Raw genomic sequence first — 15593 nt, 5'->3', positions numbered from 1 at the left:
CTTCCCTTTTTGTTTCATTGCTTGATTTGTAGTGACAAACTTCACAGTCCCCCACTTAAGTAGGAAAAAGATAATAGAGGCTCTGACAACTGGAATTTAAGTTTCCTAACCTGAAAATGAACCAGTGACCTTAGCACTGTGCACTCATCCAGAAGCAGTTTTCTTAATTGGACTGGGCTGCTTTGACATCAGGGAATGAGGATACATATGTGTGTGCATGTGTGCACGCGCACATGATTCAACACCGAAAGCCAAGCTGTCTGAAAATTGCTGAGTGCTGATTTATTGTGACTCACTGGACACTTGTCCCAGAGACTCTGAACAGCTTCAGGCAGAAGCAAGTGGAATACTGCCAAGCCAGGCATTTTAGTGGTAACCCATCTCTCAAGGCAAAGTAGTAAGGGCTGCTATGTTGATTTGGGCAAACAGAGAGAATTTTGAATTAAAAAGAATATAATGAAAAAGCTATACAGTTTATAGGCGACCAGTGTGCCTAGTCTCCATGGCAAAGGCTAGTAGTGGCTAAGATGTGCTGTTATTTTTTGTTTGTTTCTTTGCTTTTTAAAGTTAATTAAAGAGAGATAATAAATATTAAAAGGCCATACTAAGTCTAATTTTACAGACTTAAGATTCCTGAATTCAATTATATTAGGACTTTAAATACTTTTTTGACATACAAAAGTAACACAGCAGAAAATATGGCATAATTAAACCCTGTGAAACCGGTCTTTCCTTCATTGTCTTTTGTCTCCATGACCTCTAATAACTGTGGGATTCACTTTCATTTAGCAGGTCATAGGCATATCTTTTTACTTTTCATGGTACTAGAAGTTTTTTAGTATGTATGCATGAGTATATGTATGTTCACATATGTAGGCTTGTGTTTGTGTGTGTTGGGGGGGTGTTCATGTGGAGTCCCAAAATTTATATAGTGTCTTTCTCAATGACTTTCTTCTAAATTTACCGAGACAGAGGATATATGTATACATATATATATTCTTATTTTACATACCTATCCCAGTTCCCTCCCCCCATGCCCCCAACCACCCCTCCCATCCCATCCCTCTCCACTCCACAGGGAGGATGATGCCTTCCAGGAGGTATCATCAAAATCTGTCAAGTCATTTGGAGTAGGGTCTAGGCCCACCCTCCTATCTCTAGGCTAAAGGAGTATCCCTCCATGGGGAATGTGCTCCCAAAGTCCTTTCGTGCATCAGGGATACATTCTGGTTCCACTGTCAGTGGTCCCTTAGACTTCCCAGGCCTTCTAACTGAGACCCATTTCAGGTGGTCTGAGTCGGTTCAATGCTGGTTTCCCAGCTATTAGTCTGGGGGTCCATTAGCTCCCCCTTTCTCAGGTCAGCTGTCTCTGTGGGTTCTGTAGCCTGGTCTTGAGGGTCTCTTAACTGAACTCAGAATTTGTCAATTCAGCCAGATTAGCTACTCAGTCTTGGAAATCCTGAGTCCTGGAATTACAGAGGACCACCACTCCTGTCTGATGTTTTACATGGATTCTGTGGAAACAAAGTCTAGTACTCAGACTGACATAGTAAATGCTTTATGCACTCAGCCAGCACCCCAACCCCAAATGTTTGGATTTTAATTTATAATTTTGTTTTTATGCTTTTAATCCTAGAGAAGGTTAGAATTTAAACAGCTTTTGGTGGGAAGAGGATACTTGTTTTGAGTTAAATTCACTTTTGAAATCTCCCTCCTCTCTATGTATATATATGTATGTATACTTTACATCTTGACTAGTCTCCCCTTCCCCTTCTTCTTCTTTTCCCTCCACCCACTTCTCCTCCACTACTACCCCAGAACTGTTGGGGGAATATCATATTTACTTACTATTTCAGGGAGTTTTTCCATCTCTAAGATGGATTCTAAGTGTCTGTGAAATATTTAAAATATTGCCTGACATGTCTGCCGTGTGTTCTTAACATTCACATGCAACATCATTGCTTCTTTTGCTGCCTTTGTCAAGTTCCGATGATGCCAGGATTAATCTAGTTTCATATGATAAGCCTCTGACTTGTCTGTTTCATCTTATCTTTGCTCTGACTCATATTATTTGGCAAAGGAATTACTATAAAATTTGAAAGCTCTTTCTTACAAAAATATATTTCCTAGAAACTTGGAAAAAGTACATCCTTGACAAGTTTCAGTTCCTTTCAAGATAATTGGTCTAGTTCCATTTTCCTGGTTCAGTCCCAGTAGATTGTTCACTTTATCCAGATGTTCAAATGGTCATCGAATTCTCTGTAGTTTTTGCTTCAGCTTTTAAGTCTTTTATACAAAGTTGTTTGTTCTTTTTCATCCTGATGTTGTGAGTTATTATGTCTCTTGTTATGGATTTTATTTTGAGAGAATTGCCTTAGATATATTTTCCCTATCTTTCTCAAAGATTTTCTGGAACATCTTATGTGTACTGTTTTTAAACTTGATAAAGTTGTCTTTTATCTTCTTTTATTTCATGTCTCTTGGGTTTCTTATTTTTTTAACTTCATTAGGCAAAAACTTGTTACAGATTTTGATTTTTTGAGACTAGCAGGGGAGCACAGCTATGTGTATATCCTTGACCAAAGATTGGTCTTTCTCTATTCTAGGAAGTCATCCTCTTCTACCACAGAGCTTCAGGAAGGACCAAAGGAATTTAGACAGGGCTCCTATGTATGAAGTGACACCTGGCTAGCTGGCCAGATGAGCTTCAGCAGAATCAACTCTGAAAGTTACTGGGGTGACACAGGTTAGCAACTGTGCCACTCTCTCATCCTTCTAGCAGTTCTTAACAATGAATTTTAGGAGGCCGAGTCACCTCAGAACAAACGTCTCATACATATCTGTTCTTATTCATGTCATACTTGAAACATTTTTTCTTTGACACCTTAGATAATAAAAATGAGTTGAAATTTAAGCAGGTTGGTTTGTTTGCAATTTATTGTGCTGTTTTTCTATGAAACTCACCTATAACTAGTTGTTTATTTAATTACATTATAGAAAAGTTAATCCTTACCAGATATGATTTTAATTTTCTTCAGTTCTATTTTAATATGGAGCCAACTGCTGTAAGAATTATAGAGGCAGTAGTAAAGGAAGTGGGAAACCAGGGCTAGGGCTATACTCTGTTGATGCCTAGAATGAGCATCATTCTAGCTTCAGTCCCTAGCATCACACAACTATAGACCAAATTAATTAAGTTCACGTGCATCAGTAATGTCATGATATTAAAATTCTTCATATCTTTACTTTTATTTACTTGATCAAGTTAAATAACAAGTATGCTCTAAAACTGTCTATTTGTATATACCATTTGTATATACTATTTGTATATATCTTTGAGATTTTATGTTCTAAATGATGCAAATAGAATATCATCATGGTGATTAGGACTTTGGCATGAAATTACCTTTTCATAATTAAATGCTTTTATACTTGAATACCCTTGGAGTTTTAACATTTATTTTTATAATTTGTTTTAGTAGAATAGCTATTTTATACCTTCATCTTTTGATTAGGACACATATACCCAATTCTGAGATTGTTATATTTAATATAGAAATTAAATATTTAGCTATTTTGCCTTAAGGTATATAGTGGTCTGCCTGTACTTATTTTCTGTATAGTCTTTTGTTTATGCTTTATTTTGTCCACCTTTATTTTTCTCTGGTTAGAATACACCCATTACTATTTTTTAATGGTTCTGGCACTCATACCAGAGCCTTGTGCATGCCAGGTAGGGATTCTAACATTGAACTATATCTCTAGTTCATTACTTAACTGCTTTTACAAATTTGATATCTGTTTATATTTTCTCATATTCCAAGATCTTCTATTTATTAAAATAAATATTAATAGTTTCCCTGCTCTGAAAGAAGAAAACACTCACTATTCTACTACTTAAATTGGGCACAAACTGCAATGGAATGCTAAATAGGGCTGGGCATTAAATAACAGGCTACCATGTATATGCTGAGTATATGCCTTTACCAGTTACTTTGATTACACATAAATTGGAACTTTATCCCCCATTTCCATATTTATGAAGTTTCTGATCATTATACTTTCATACTGAATTCTGAATTAAAAACTTATCTAGTAAGTCATGCTTATCACTAATTCAATTTTCTATAATGTTCATTTGACTTTTTACTGACTCTGCCTTGCAGATTTTAATTCTTTCTAATCTTTGCCAGCTCCTTCTAAGCCTCATTCTGTATTACAGGCAACTCTTTACATTAGCATCCTTGTTTCATAGAATCCCCGATGTTGTTTTTATGCTTGGTTGAAAACATAACAGGGATGAATCTTTCAGTCATCTTGTATTTTTCTGGTAGCACACTCTTCACATCCAGTTCTTGGTTTTCTTTTGCATCGTTAGTCAATGTCTCATATTTCCTTTTATATTCTCAAAGTCACCATGAATTTTTAAAAATTTAACTCTTTATGAACGTGAGTTATAGTTTATCTAGGTCTTTGGTTCTCCACCCATCAAAGCACATGCCCCTTTGTTTCTTCAAAGTGACCACAACAAGTTGTCAGACTCCCTTTGCTAGATCCTAAGTTTGAAGTAGTTTGACAGCTACTTTCTATTTCTGAATTAACATTGTCTGGGTAATAGGTATTTGGTAAGATTACGAGAAGGCATGATATGTTTTTCTATTGCTCTACAACTTCCTTTCAGAACAAACCACAATACATGTCCTTGAGTCCCATCTAATATCCTATGGCAGCTTTTAAAAACGGTTTATTATTTGTAGTTTTAATGTGTGTGTGAGTGTGTGCAAGTACAAATACATGTATGAGTTCAGGTGCCTGTGTAGGCTCGAAAAAGACATTAAACTCCTTGGAGTTTATGCTACTGGTGGGTGTGGGTTGCTTGGAAGCAAACATTTGTTCTGTGCAACACTTGCTTTTCCTCATGGAGACATCTTTACAGCCCTCAGTGTCAACCTTTTTCTTGTTGTACCTACACAAGCCTTACAATTTTTTTCTCGTTATTCCTTTTCCCTCCTAGTTTCTTAAACTTCAGATTTAAACTTTATAGGCACTGTCACTCCAGGATACATTGTTTTTATCTATTTCACAATGGTCACCTAACCCTGTTTCCTTCCTCTTCCCTCTGACAATCAAGAACAAATGTGAGTATTTGGTCAGCTTCACGTACAACAAAACATGAGGGACCTTTCTATGTTATTTAGTTTTGTATGTGCTCTATCTTCTATATGTCTGGAATCTGATGGGGTCCGCCAAAGTCTCATATTTTAACTCAGTAAGGCACTCTAACCTCTTCACCTGTGAACTCCTAATTTATGTGTTCTATCACATCCCATTGGACCTGAAATAAGCTAAATCTTTACATTTGAAAGAAATTTTAGCTACATACATGTGTCTTATATCCAGGGCAGGACTTAGAAGTGGTGGTATTTCTTAGGATTTTCCTGGAGTGTTTGTTGTCTTGAAGGAGTGAAATGACATGCATGTGTACTCCAAATTGCTTCAGTAGGTGCAAATTCATTTGGATATCTTCTTTATTTAAAACAATGTTATATGTGTGTTATTGCTTTGCTTGCATGAATGTAGGTATGTACAGTATGTGCATGACCTTTGCCTATGGAGGGTCTAAAACTGAAGTTCCGCATGATCCCAAACTACCATGTGGGTGCTGGGAACTGAACACAGATCCTGTGCAAGAGCATCAAGTGCTGTTATTGTGGAACCATCTCTCTAGCTCTTTACAGATACTGTTAAAATGCTTATCTAGAGCTATACCAACTGATTGCATCTAAAACACCACATTATCAACTGTAACTACTTCTCCAGCTGTGCCTGCCATATGGATTTATGAATTCCTGTGGAGTATTATTATGACACATCCCCTTTTCCAGGGGGTCATTTTGACACTGAAGATTTTGATAATGTGTTAACCTGTAACTAATGTGAGAAAAATGGGGTGTGTTACAGTGAGAGAAGGAACCAGTTTTCTGGGCTCAGTGTGAAATGGATACCTGTTGTTTTATGAATAGTCAATTCTCTAAGATGTGACAATTATTCTCCAAGTCAGGCTCTGAATTAAAGAACTGACATAGTTTGTAATGCCAGGAGAGTTGCTCCCTTTACAACCACTGAACTTTATTTGGAATCTTCTATTATTTCTGCATATAGATATATGTAAAATCCCATGCTAAAATGGTTAATTCAAATGAGCTAAGTTTGAAGTCAACTATATTGGCATACCCATAGGCCCTAACTCAGAAGGCTGAAGTAGGAAGACTGTTAATTTAAGGCCAGCCAGGAATACATATTGGGACCCTATCTCAAAACTCTTTACACACATTATGTTTGTCCTCAACATATAGCCAGTTAAGTAAACAATATTTTGGAAACAAGTATTCAGATGCTATATAGAATCTTAAAGCTTTATACTACTTTTAATTTTTGCTTTCAATCTATTATCTTATGTATGGATATTAAAGCCATTTGCTCAAAACATTTTTAGCCTTATAGTTTGTCTACAATAATAGTTTTCTTCCAAGACACTTGAAAATTAACACAAGGAAGTTTTAAAACATCCACAAATGAAGCATATAGTAATATTTCCATGTGAAAATGTGACCTTGAAATCTCCTTCTTTGTGTGTTCACCAAAATTTAATAATGAAGAAAACTGGTTAACTTCTTATTTGTTCTTAAGACTTTTGACTATGGAAAACACTTAATCTTTGAGCACTTACCCTGAGACTATTCTAAACTTCTATAACTCAGCCCACAAATGCTCACTGTCCTGTGTAATTGACCATAACATCATGATACAATGACCTAACAACACCAGCTTATTGCTGAAAATGTAATCAAAGAACTGTTCATTTTTTTTTTGTTCCTTCTTTTTTCCCCAACTGAGAGTCACAGGGTCTATTTCCAGCAAGCATTAAAACAAGAATGGTTCCCAGGGATCCTGCAGTGAATGTGCACTGGTTATTTAGAGACGCTCAGTCAGGTTCGTGTTGTTGAAAGATCAGTGTTGATCATTTGTTCTGTTCTTGCTGGCTCAACCCTGGTAGCGCTCACCTGGAAACATAGTATGTTTTCACATCTCCAGATTCTTCATGTCCCAACTAGCACCTGTGCTTCAAAAACAATATCATCCCTTGCTGATTTCTAGGGTGAGAAACTCTACATGAAAAATCTTGGTGTGTAGTAGAGCTTCATGAAATGATCATTTATTGGTTCTTCAACCTCATGGTTAAATTTTTACTTTGTAAATTGTGATTTTCACTTAGTATTAATGTGTTTGGTCTTTTTGCAGTTCTTATTTTCTTATTATTTTGTTCAGCAATGAGATGAAAAACAGAGACAATGAACACAGAAGAACATGCATTTGCAAACCATTGAAACCTGTGATGCATTGATAAAATCTTCAATATTCTATGCCCTCTCTAATTGGCAAAGTAACAGAACAAACATTGAAATTGGGGACCATATTTCAAATAAAGGAGTCCAAATTCATATTGTTGACATAAACATACCAGACTTAACAAACAAGATTTACTTAAGATTATTTAACATCATATTTCAAAAGATACTTCATGTCAATGATGATTTGTTTCTTTCTTATGACTAATTATTGTATCACTAAAAGTTTATGCCACTGAAGTAGGATGCCTTTCTCTTTAAGAGGACATGTAAGGTTCCCTTGCAAGAACTAGAAATGAGGATAGGATATATATTCCATTGGGATTGTGCTGTTAATGTCAGTTTTACCCAGACTTGATCCTTAAGGAACAATACTTAAGGAACAGCAGTATTGTAACACCATGCCTAGTGGTCTCAGTCCACATGACAAGAACCCATTCTTTGTCCATGAAAAAGGAACCTCTTTTGGAAAATTCATCCCCAGTGACTCTACCTTAACTTATTGGCCAACTTTGGTTTTAAATTTATTTTTCAGGAGTTAAGGCTCAAGGAAATCACTTCTCAGGTGACATGAAATAGAGATCAAACAGAGCTTCCTTAGAGGGTAGACAAGGGACAAAGAATCATGTCTTTAAGGTCATTATTTAAACACTTGTAATTTAAATGTTTTCAAAACTGACAATATATGGGTACATTTGTCCTCTCTCTCTCTCTCTCTCTCTCTCTCTCTCTCTCTCTCTCTCTCTCACACACTCACACACACACACACACAATCTTGGCTCCTCTGATGTCCACCCAATGCTTGTATTTTTCCCCTAAGGAAATGAAACAGAATTTAGGCAGAGTGAATAGAAAATGCAAATATAACAAAGGACACTAATCTTAATCTTCCTGATAACTACAGCAGTGTTTAACTCAACTGCCATTTTGAGTCTGAGAGAGCAACTTTCAAATCTAAAAGAAATACTTTCAAATCTGAAAGAAATGGCTAAGTCAGCATTTTAATAATGCCACAATAGAGCAAACTGCTTTGTTAATAATATATGTAACCCCTAGATGAATCACTCAGGAGACTTAGCTGAAAAGTATATGCCTGCTTATGAGTTGCTTCATGAGGGTAAGTAGAGAATCATACATATACATATACATATACATATACATATACATATACATATACATATACATATACATATACATATATGTATACTAGTAGTATATTGATTTCCTGCTTAAGTAAAGGAAAATGACAAATAAAGATAATAAAATTGTGTTTCTAAGTTTTGGTTGTGTGAATTAATACCCATTTTTTTCTGTATTTCTTCACTCAATATTTGAGTTTATAGGTCAAATGTGAATTTCATTCTGCTTGCTTAATACTGTATGATGAGTTGAGAGTCATGCTTCAAGCCAATTTATGGGAAATAGAGCCTGCAAGTTGAATGAGAGAAAAGAGAAGGGATAAGGTGTGAGTAGAAGGATTTCTGTTAGTATTCAGGCATCTGTACTGGCCTGTCCTTGTGGTTCTGACAGGATTTGCCCTTAGCTGTAGCCACTAAGAGCACTACCTATGCACATTCACTATGTTCCCTTTTAAAAGGGCCCTTCAACCTCTCATTTTCCTCTCTTTCTTTCTTCCTCTCTCCTTCTTTGCCTGTCTCTGTCTCTCCTTCTCTCCCCCTCTCCCTTTGCATCTCTCTTCTCTTCTGCTACTCCTGTCCCCAAAGACCAGTCTCCCCACTTTTCTCCCCTCATTCTCCAGTCACTTTCCCTCCACCCAAGCTCTGTCGAATGGTGTTTTACTTCTGTGCCTCTTTTTAAAATTACAAACGTTGCTTTCTGTGAAATGTAGTTAGTTGTTCAAAGTATAGAGCATCAAATCCAAGATTCAGTTAGGCTTATGTTAATGTGTGGTATGATTCAATAACTGAGGCTCAATAAGTACAATAAGTAGATACTTAGATATCAATAAAATACTTCAATCAAAACACCGGGTATCATGGTTCAAATTTTAGAATGGAACTAAATTGGTATCTAGGGTAGGGAGATGGATCAACAGCTGAGAGATCTAGTTACCCAAGTATGATGACCTTTTCCAAAAACTCAGCATTTAAATAGAAAGCTATGCATGGCTATGCATTTGCCTATAACACAAGCACTGTTTGTGGCAAGGACAGGAGGGTCATTTTGCTTGCTTGCCACCAGCCTAGCTTCACTTGTTGAGAGACCCTATCTCAAAGAATAAGGCTAAAAGTGATGGAATAGGATACTCATGTTTCCCATGACCTCAGCACATGCACATGTACACATAAATCTCTCTCTCTCTCTCTCTCTCTCTCTCTCTCTCTCTCTCTCTCTCATACTGAGACATAGTAAGTAGTACATCCCTGGGTAAGATATGAAGACAAGAAGTAATCTGAAAATAGTGAAATGAAATGGGTTGATAATTTAAGCAAAAAAGGCTTAATAATCTAAATGCCAAGTAATAAGATCAGGCATGGGAAGACAGTAGAAATGAGGTATAGAGTGGAAAGTCGGGCAGCTTGACTACAATATATATATATATATATATATATATATATATATATATAGTCTTTATGATTATTCTGGGTTCAGAGGACATTACATTTTAGCATAGTGAGATTACTTCTGGCTCAGGAACATGTCAGCTTGCTTGAACTGAGCACATAACTGGATGAATCTAATCCAGGAGATGCTGCATTAGTGCTGAAAGCTGAGTAGGTTTGAGAGGATAGTAACAGAAGCTAAAATGAGGAAATACGGCTCAGAGAAATTACATAATCAGCCTAAGAGCACAGTAGGGCAATAGGAGAGAGCTACGGTTACAACATGGGTGTCCTACTTTTCCATCTTTATTCTGTCCTTTAGTGACTACAGAATGGGAAGGCATGCTGATTCTTTTAGAGCTCTGAGTATAATACATGTGGATATGTGCAGATCAAGGAGTACAGAGAGAATTCTGGAGAGGCTTATGCCAGAAAGGTTTTCTTGGGTCAGGTGTTACTTTGGTAATATACAGACATCAGTTTTCCAGCCTGGCTGTGTAATATATCATGTATGGCACTTTAAAAATTACTCAGGATACCAGAGAAGATCTGTCTCTAAGAAATTTGGATTTAAACGACTTGGGCTAGAGCTCAACAATTCCTGGTATGGACAGAACAACATATATTTCCATTTTACCATCTGTAAAAAGGTCCTAGTCTACAGTAATCCTGGCATTGACCCCATACACAATTTCATTGTTTAATCTGCCTTATTGATAAAAATGCATGTGCTCACTTTTCTAGATTATTATGAGCACCAAGAGAATATAGAATGTAAATCTAAAGCAGTATAAACACCACGAAGAACTCCACAGATGCTCTGCTGTATAGTCCATGTGTCTGATGTCTCGGGAATGGGATCTAACTTTTTTGGAGGTGTGCTCTGTGTGAAAAGTTCTAACCAAGAAAATTCTAGCTAGTGTCTTTAAAATGAAAACAACTTCAGTATCAGAATCAGCTTATTTCGTTTATTTTTTAGACTCTATGTAGCCACATTTTTGTTGACAGTAGTTCAGTAAGGGATGGCCAATCGTAAAACACTACTGAAGATAAATGAATACCTGGAAATCAATAGTCTTTGTCATTAATTTTGCTTGTCTACAACCAAAAGAAGACTGGAAGGCACAAATAAAATCTAAGGAGAATATACATGTTCATAATTTATTTTGAAGTCTTAAAATTTTGGGTGTAGTATATGCGTGCCCTTGCATGTGTATTTTCCCATGGGTATACATCCAGAAGGAGACCACAGATTGACTTCAGGTATCTTCTTCCATCACTTCCCACCTTGTGTTTTCAATCACTGTCTCTCAGTGAACCTAGACCTCTCCATTTGGCTAGACTGGCTGATCACTTAGTCCCTAGGAACCACTTGTCTCTGCCCCTCAGTTTTGAAGTTGTGGACACATACCATTGCATCCCACTTTCATGTGGCTATGAAGATTTAGAGATTAGGGCTTCGGGCTCACACAGGATTCACTTTCCCCACTGAGTCACCTCTCGAGCCCTAAATATATTTTTCATATGATGAATGTCAGCAACTCAGCTTGGATGATGTGGGATAAAAGGATTCCATCCCAGCAAGGCTGGCCCTACAATGGTTTTATAGAACACAATCAAAGTGACTGGATCTCAAATCTAGTTCCACCTCAGAGTCAACTACAGTTTTATACAATGATATTTTGGGGGACCCAACCCCAGTTCTATGGAATCAGATTATTTTTAAGAAATGGTTGGCCATGTAGAGCCATAATAGATTTCCTAGATCATGCTAAAACTACCTGTCTACCATTGGCTACAGAGGTAAGGTGTGTGTGGGAACTGGAGAAGCAGCTCTGGGTTTCTGAAACTTCAGTGTGCACGTGAACAGTGGGAGACCTCATTAAGAGCAAGTTTTGGTTCAACTGGCCCTGTGTGGGATTTTAGACTTCGCCCTTATTATAAATTCCCAGGTGAGATCACTGCTGCAAGGACCTCGGTCTCATAGAAAAAGTCTCAAATCTCCCTCAACAAATAGTTGATGGGTTTCAATGATGAATAACCTGGGGACTTAATTACATCAGAAGGAAACATCACAAAACACCTCATTTTAATCCTATTTAACAAGAGCTGGGCTAGAGGTCATGAATTCCTGGTGCCAAAAGACACAGGGGGTGGCAGAATATAAGGGAACATTCCAGAATTCAGTGATGTTGCTTCTAATACAAAAGAACACCCAAGGACAACCAGAGCCCATCAAACTCATTTCTCTCTTTTCCTTTCTTTGTTTCTTTGTTTCTTTGTTTCTTTCTTTCTTTCTTCCTTCCTTCCTTCCTTCCTTCCTTCCTTTCGTATCTGTGTCCTCACATAATGGTAAAAGACCATGTAATGACTTACACACACACACATATATATACACACATATATATGCATATTGTGAGTTGATAATGATACTACCACACTGATTGACAGAACAGTAAAAAATGTATGTTTCTCAAGAAAGATTATCTGCAGCTCATTTCAGTGCTACTTTACAAAGGTCTGACAATGTGCACTTTTTGAAACAGGATGAACAGTATCCCTTACAGTGGATTTCATGGCATTACCAAGTACCCCACTGGTACAGTAAGAGGCTGAGTCATTTCCTTTGCCCTGCATGATATGTTACAATTGAAACTAGGATACCATATGCTAAGTCTAAAATGCTCAGTAGGTCCAGTAGCTTTTGGTGATTCTGCTAGCTTTTAGGTAGTATCCAGGCTGCAAAAAAAAGCATGAGAAAATTGTAACTACAGTCTGCATTGGAGGTTTCTGAATAGAGGAGAGATTTCATCAGACAGTCATTAACTCTACTGGACAAAACAGATAGATGTCTGACATTCTCTCTAACAACCTTCAAGATACTCTTTGTTGTTTTCTTGAACATTTCCAGCCTGTATCTGTCTCACTCATAGTGTTACTGTGTGCATGGCTTCTAATAGAGCCCATAATGAGAATATTTATTTCCTCGTCTTTCACCATCAAGACTGTCAAGAATGTCAGAACAGCTCAAGGAAGTAGATTTCAGAGATGCTGACTCCTGTCAATGGAGACAGGCACATTTCAGAAGTCTATGGCAAATTTTAATAACATTCTCTGTGGGAAGAGTGAAGGAGTTAGGCACCTCATCATCAGGCAACACAGCCTCCTCGCTTCATCATACAGTGTCTTTTTCTTAGTTCTATCATTACACCAGGGAAGAGAGATAGTTTGAAAATACACTCTGAGGTAAATCTCTGGGGTCAGTGTCAGCTTATAGAAGCTTCATACTGTGAAGATGTCCGTAGCAGAACTCCCATCTTTATTTTAATTGGATTTCATATTTAGCAATTCTAATCTGAACAAATTTCACCAGAATCAAAACACATCTACATGGTTAAATGGTTTTCTTTATGAAGGACCGACCTTCAAAAGTGCAAATACACTTAATAAAGACATGCATTAGCATTTATTGAGTTTGAATTGTGGAAAAATTTGACTAAAAGGGACCTGAGAGATTAGCTGTAAGTTCTTCCCTTATAAGACAGGAAGAGTGAAGCCTAAAAATATCAAAACATTTGTGCAATTTAAAATAATGATTTGATTCAGAAACAGGAGCAGACCTCATATCTGTGAGTTTAGTGCCTCTGATATTCATTTGTAAGGAAATAAATTACTAAGGAATAAACTCCTGTCTGAAAGCACACATTCCAGACACCCTAACAATCCCACGTCCCAGGCAGACTTCATTTCTTGCTTTCTTTCCCTACTGCTTCATAAACAGGGTTCTGTGCTTGAACAGCAAGCTTTTGAGCCATCTCTTTAATTTTTTTTTCTGTGGAAAATGTTAAGTGTGACATTAGATGGAAAAGCAAGTTACAGAGCCAAGGACATGGCTCAGCTGGTAAACTGCTCATCTAACAAGCTCAACAATCTGAGTGTGAGCTTTGCCTACTGGGGAGGCAAAGACAAGTGGATGTTTGAGGCTCATTGGCCAGTTAGCCCAGTCTGCCTGAAAATCTCCAGACCCAAGAGAAACTTTATTTCAAAACAAAACAGAACAATCCAACACATCAGGTGGGAAGCTCTTGAGGAATGCCATCCAAGGTTGACCTATGACCTTACACACACACACACACACACACAAACACACACACAGACACACACACACACAGTCTGTCACATACATACAAAGGAAGATACAATTTTGAATACAACACAAAAACAAGAGCAGTTTCAGACAGCAAGTTCAAAAGTTTGCTCTTTAAATCATGAATTCCAAACAGAAAATGTATGCGATTGTGATGGTAGATGCTAAACTAAATCAGATCTCATTACTAAGAAGAGAGATTATTAATCTTTGAGAAAATGAGTACTTTAGCTGTACATGTAGGAGTGTTTTGCCTTTGTGTATTATGTGCACCACACGAATGCCTGGTTCCTGAGGAAGCCAGAAGAGGATTTAGATGATCTAGAACTAGAGCTACAGAGAACGATAAGACAAGATGTGGATTCTAGGAATTGAACATATGTTCTCTGTAAGAGAATCTTAATTGCTTACCCAACTCTTCAGGCCCTGAGATTATCAAGTTTGTCACTGAAAACTTTTGTTAAGGGCTGGATAGAAAGCTCAGCTGTTTAGATTACTGGCTGCTCTCCCAGGGTACCTAAATTTGGTTCCCAGCACACATACAACAGCTTAAAACAACTTATAACTCCAGTTATGGGGACCTGATGTCATCTTTTGATCTCAGGAACTAGGTACATTCATGGTATGCAAATCTACATTCAAGCAAAATAATCACACACCTAAAATTAACACAGAAATTCCTTTGTAAAATTCAATTATCTATCAGTACTTAATCCTGAATGTGCAGTGGCTATTGCTTGGTATTTTTCAGTATTCTCTTTTATGGACACAACCGTGGTATTTCTCAGGGCACAAGGTTACTGCTTAAAATTCTTGATTTTTTCAGTGTCTTTTGACCCTTGGTGTGATTAAACAAAATAGTATGTGGACTTTTCCCCCTTGGTTCTATTACCTGTTACAACAAATTATTAAAACTGGGTTAGGATCAGCTGGTCAGAAGCACCAGAGATGAGGAAGTTAGTTGTTCCTGGCAATGGAGGTAGAGTATCCTCATGGATCTGTGGGGTCTGATGCTAACTCTAGGCAGTGGCATCAGGATGGAACTGAATACTGTATAGGCAGTTGGTATACAGTCTGATGCTATCTCTGAAATGAATCACTGCATAGCCAGCTGGTGTACAGAGTGTTGGAGAAGTGGTTGTTGGTACAGAAAATCAAAACAAACATATTTTGTATCAGAATCATAATGGCGATAGCTTAAAGAACCCTTCCCAGACCCAGAATGGGATAAAATAACTAAGCACCATCTTTTCCTTTTAAGCCTGTAGAGATGTAGCAGATAGTGATAGTTTAGCTACACTGTCTGATCAAGCAAGAGGATTCTGACTTAGTCCAACTTGGTCATCTTTTACTTTGTGCCAGGAACACTGTGGGATGGGACATTTGTACAATCTGCTATTTTCCTGTTCTAATTATGGGAGGCATTCACAACATCCCTTACTGTACATAGAAAGACTATGGGAATCTCTATAA

At 37.3% G+C, this 15593-nt stretch overlaps 1 protein-coding gene across 2 annotated transcripts in view; it reads right to left on the bottom strand.

The window, feature by feature from the left end:
• The window catches only part of Cntn4 (contactin 4), a 729371-nt gene that overhangs the window by 232061 nt on the left and 481717 nt on the right, over window positions 1-15593 (bottom strand). The window lies entirely within an intron of this gene.

The sequence above is a fragment of the Phodopus roborovskii genome, unplaced genomic scaffold (genome assembly GCF_943737965.1).
Source record: "Phodopus roborovskii unplaced genomic scaffold, PHOROB, whole genome shotgun sequence".
NCBI classification, from domain to species: domain Eukaryota; kingdom Metazoa; phylum Chordata; class Mammalia; order Rodentia; family Cricetidae; genus Phodopus; species Phodopus roborovskii.
The sequence above is the reverse complement of the archived record's forward strand: the minus strand, read 5'-3'. Positions and strand labels throughout refer to the sequence as shown.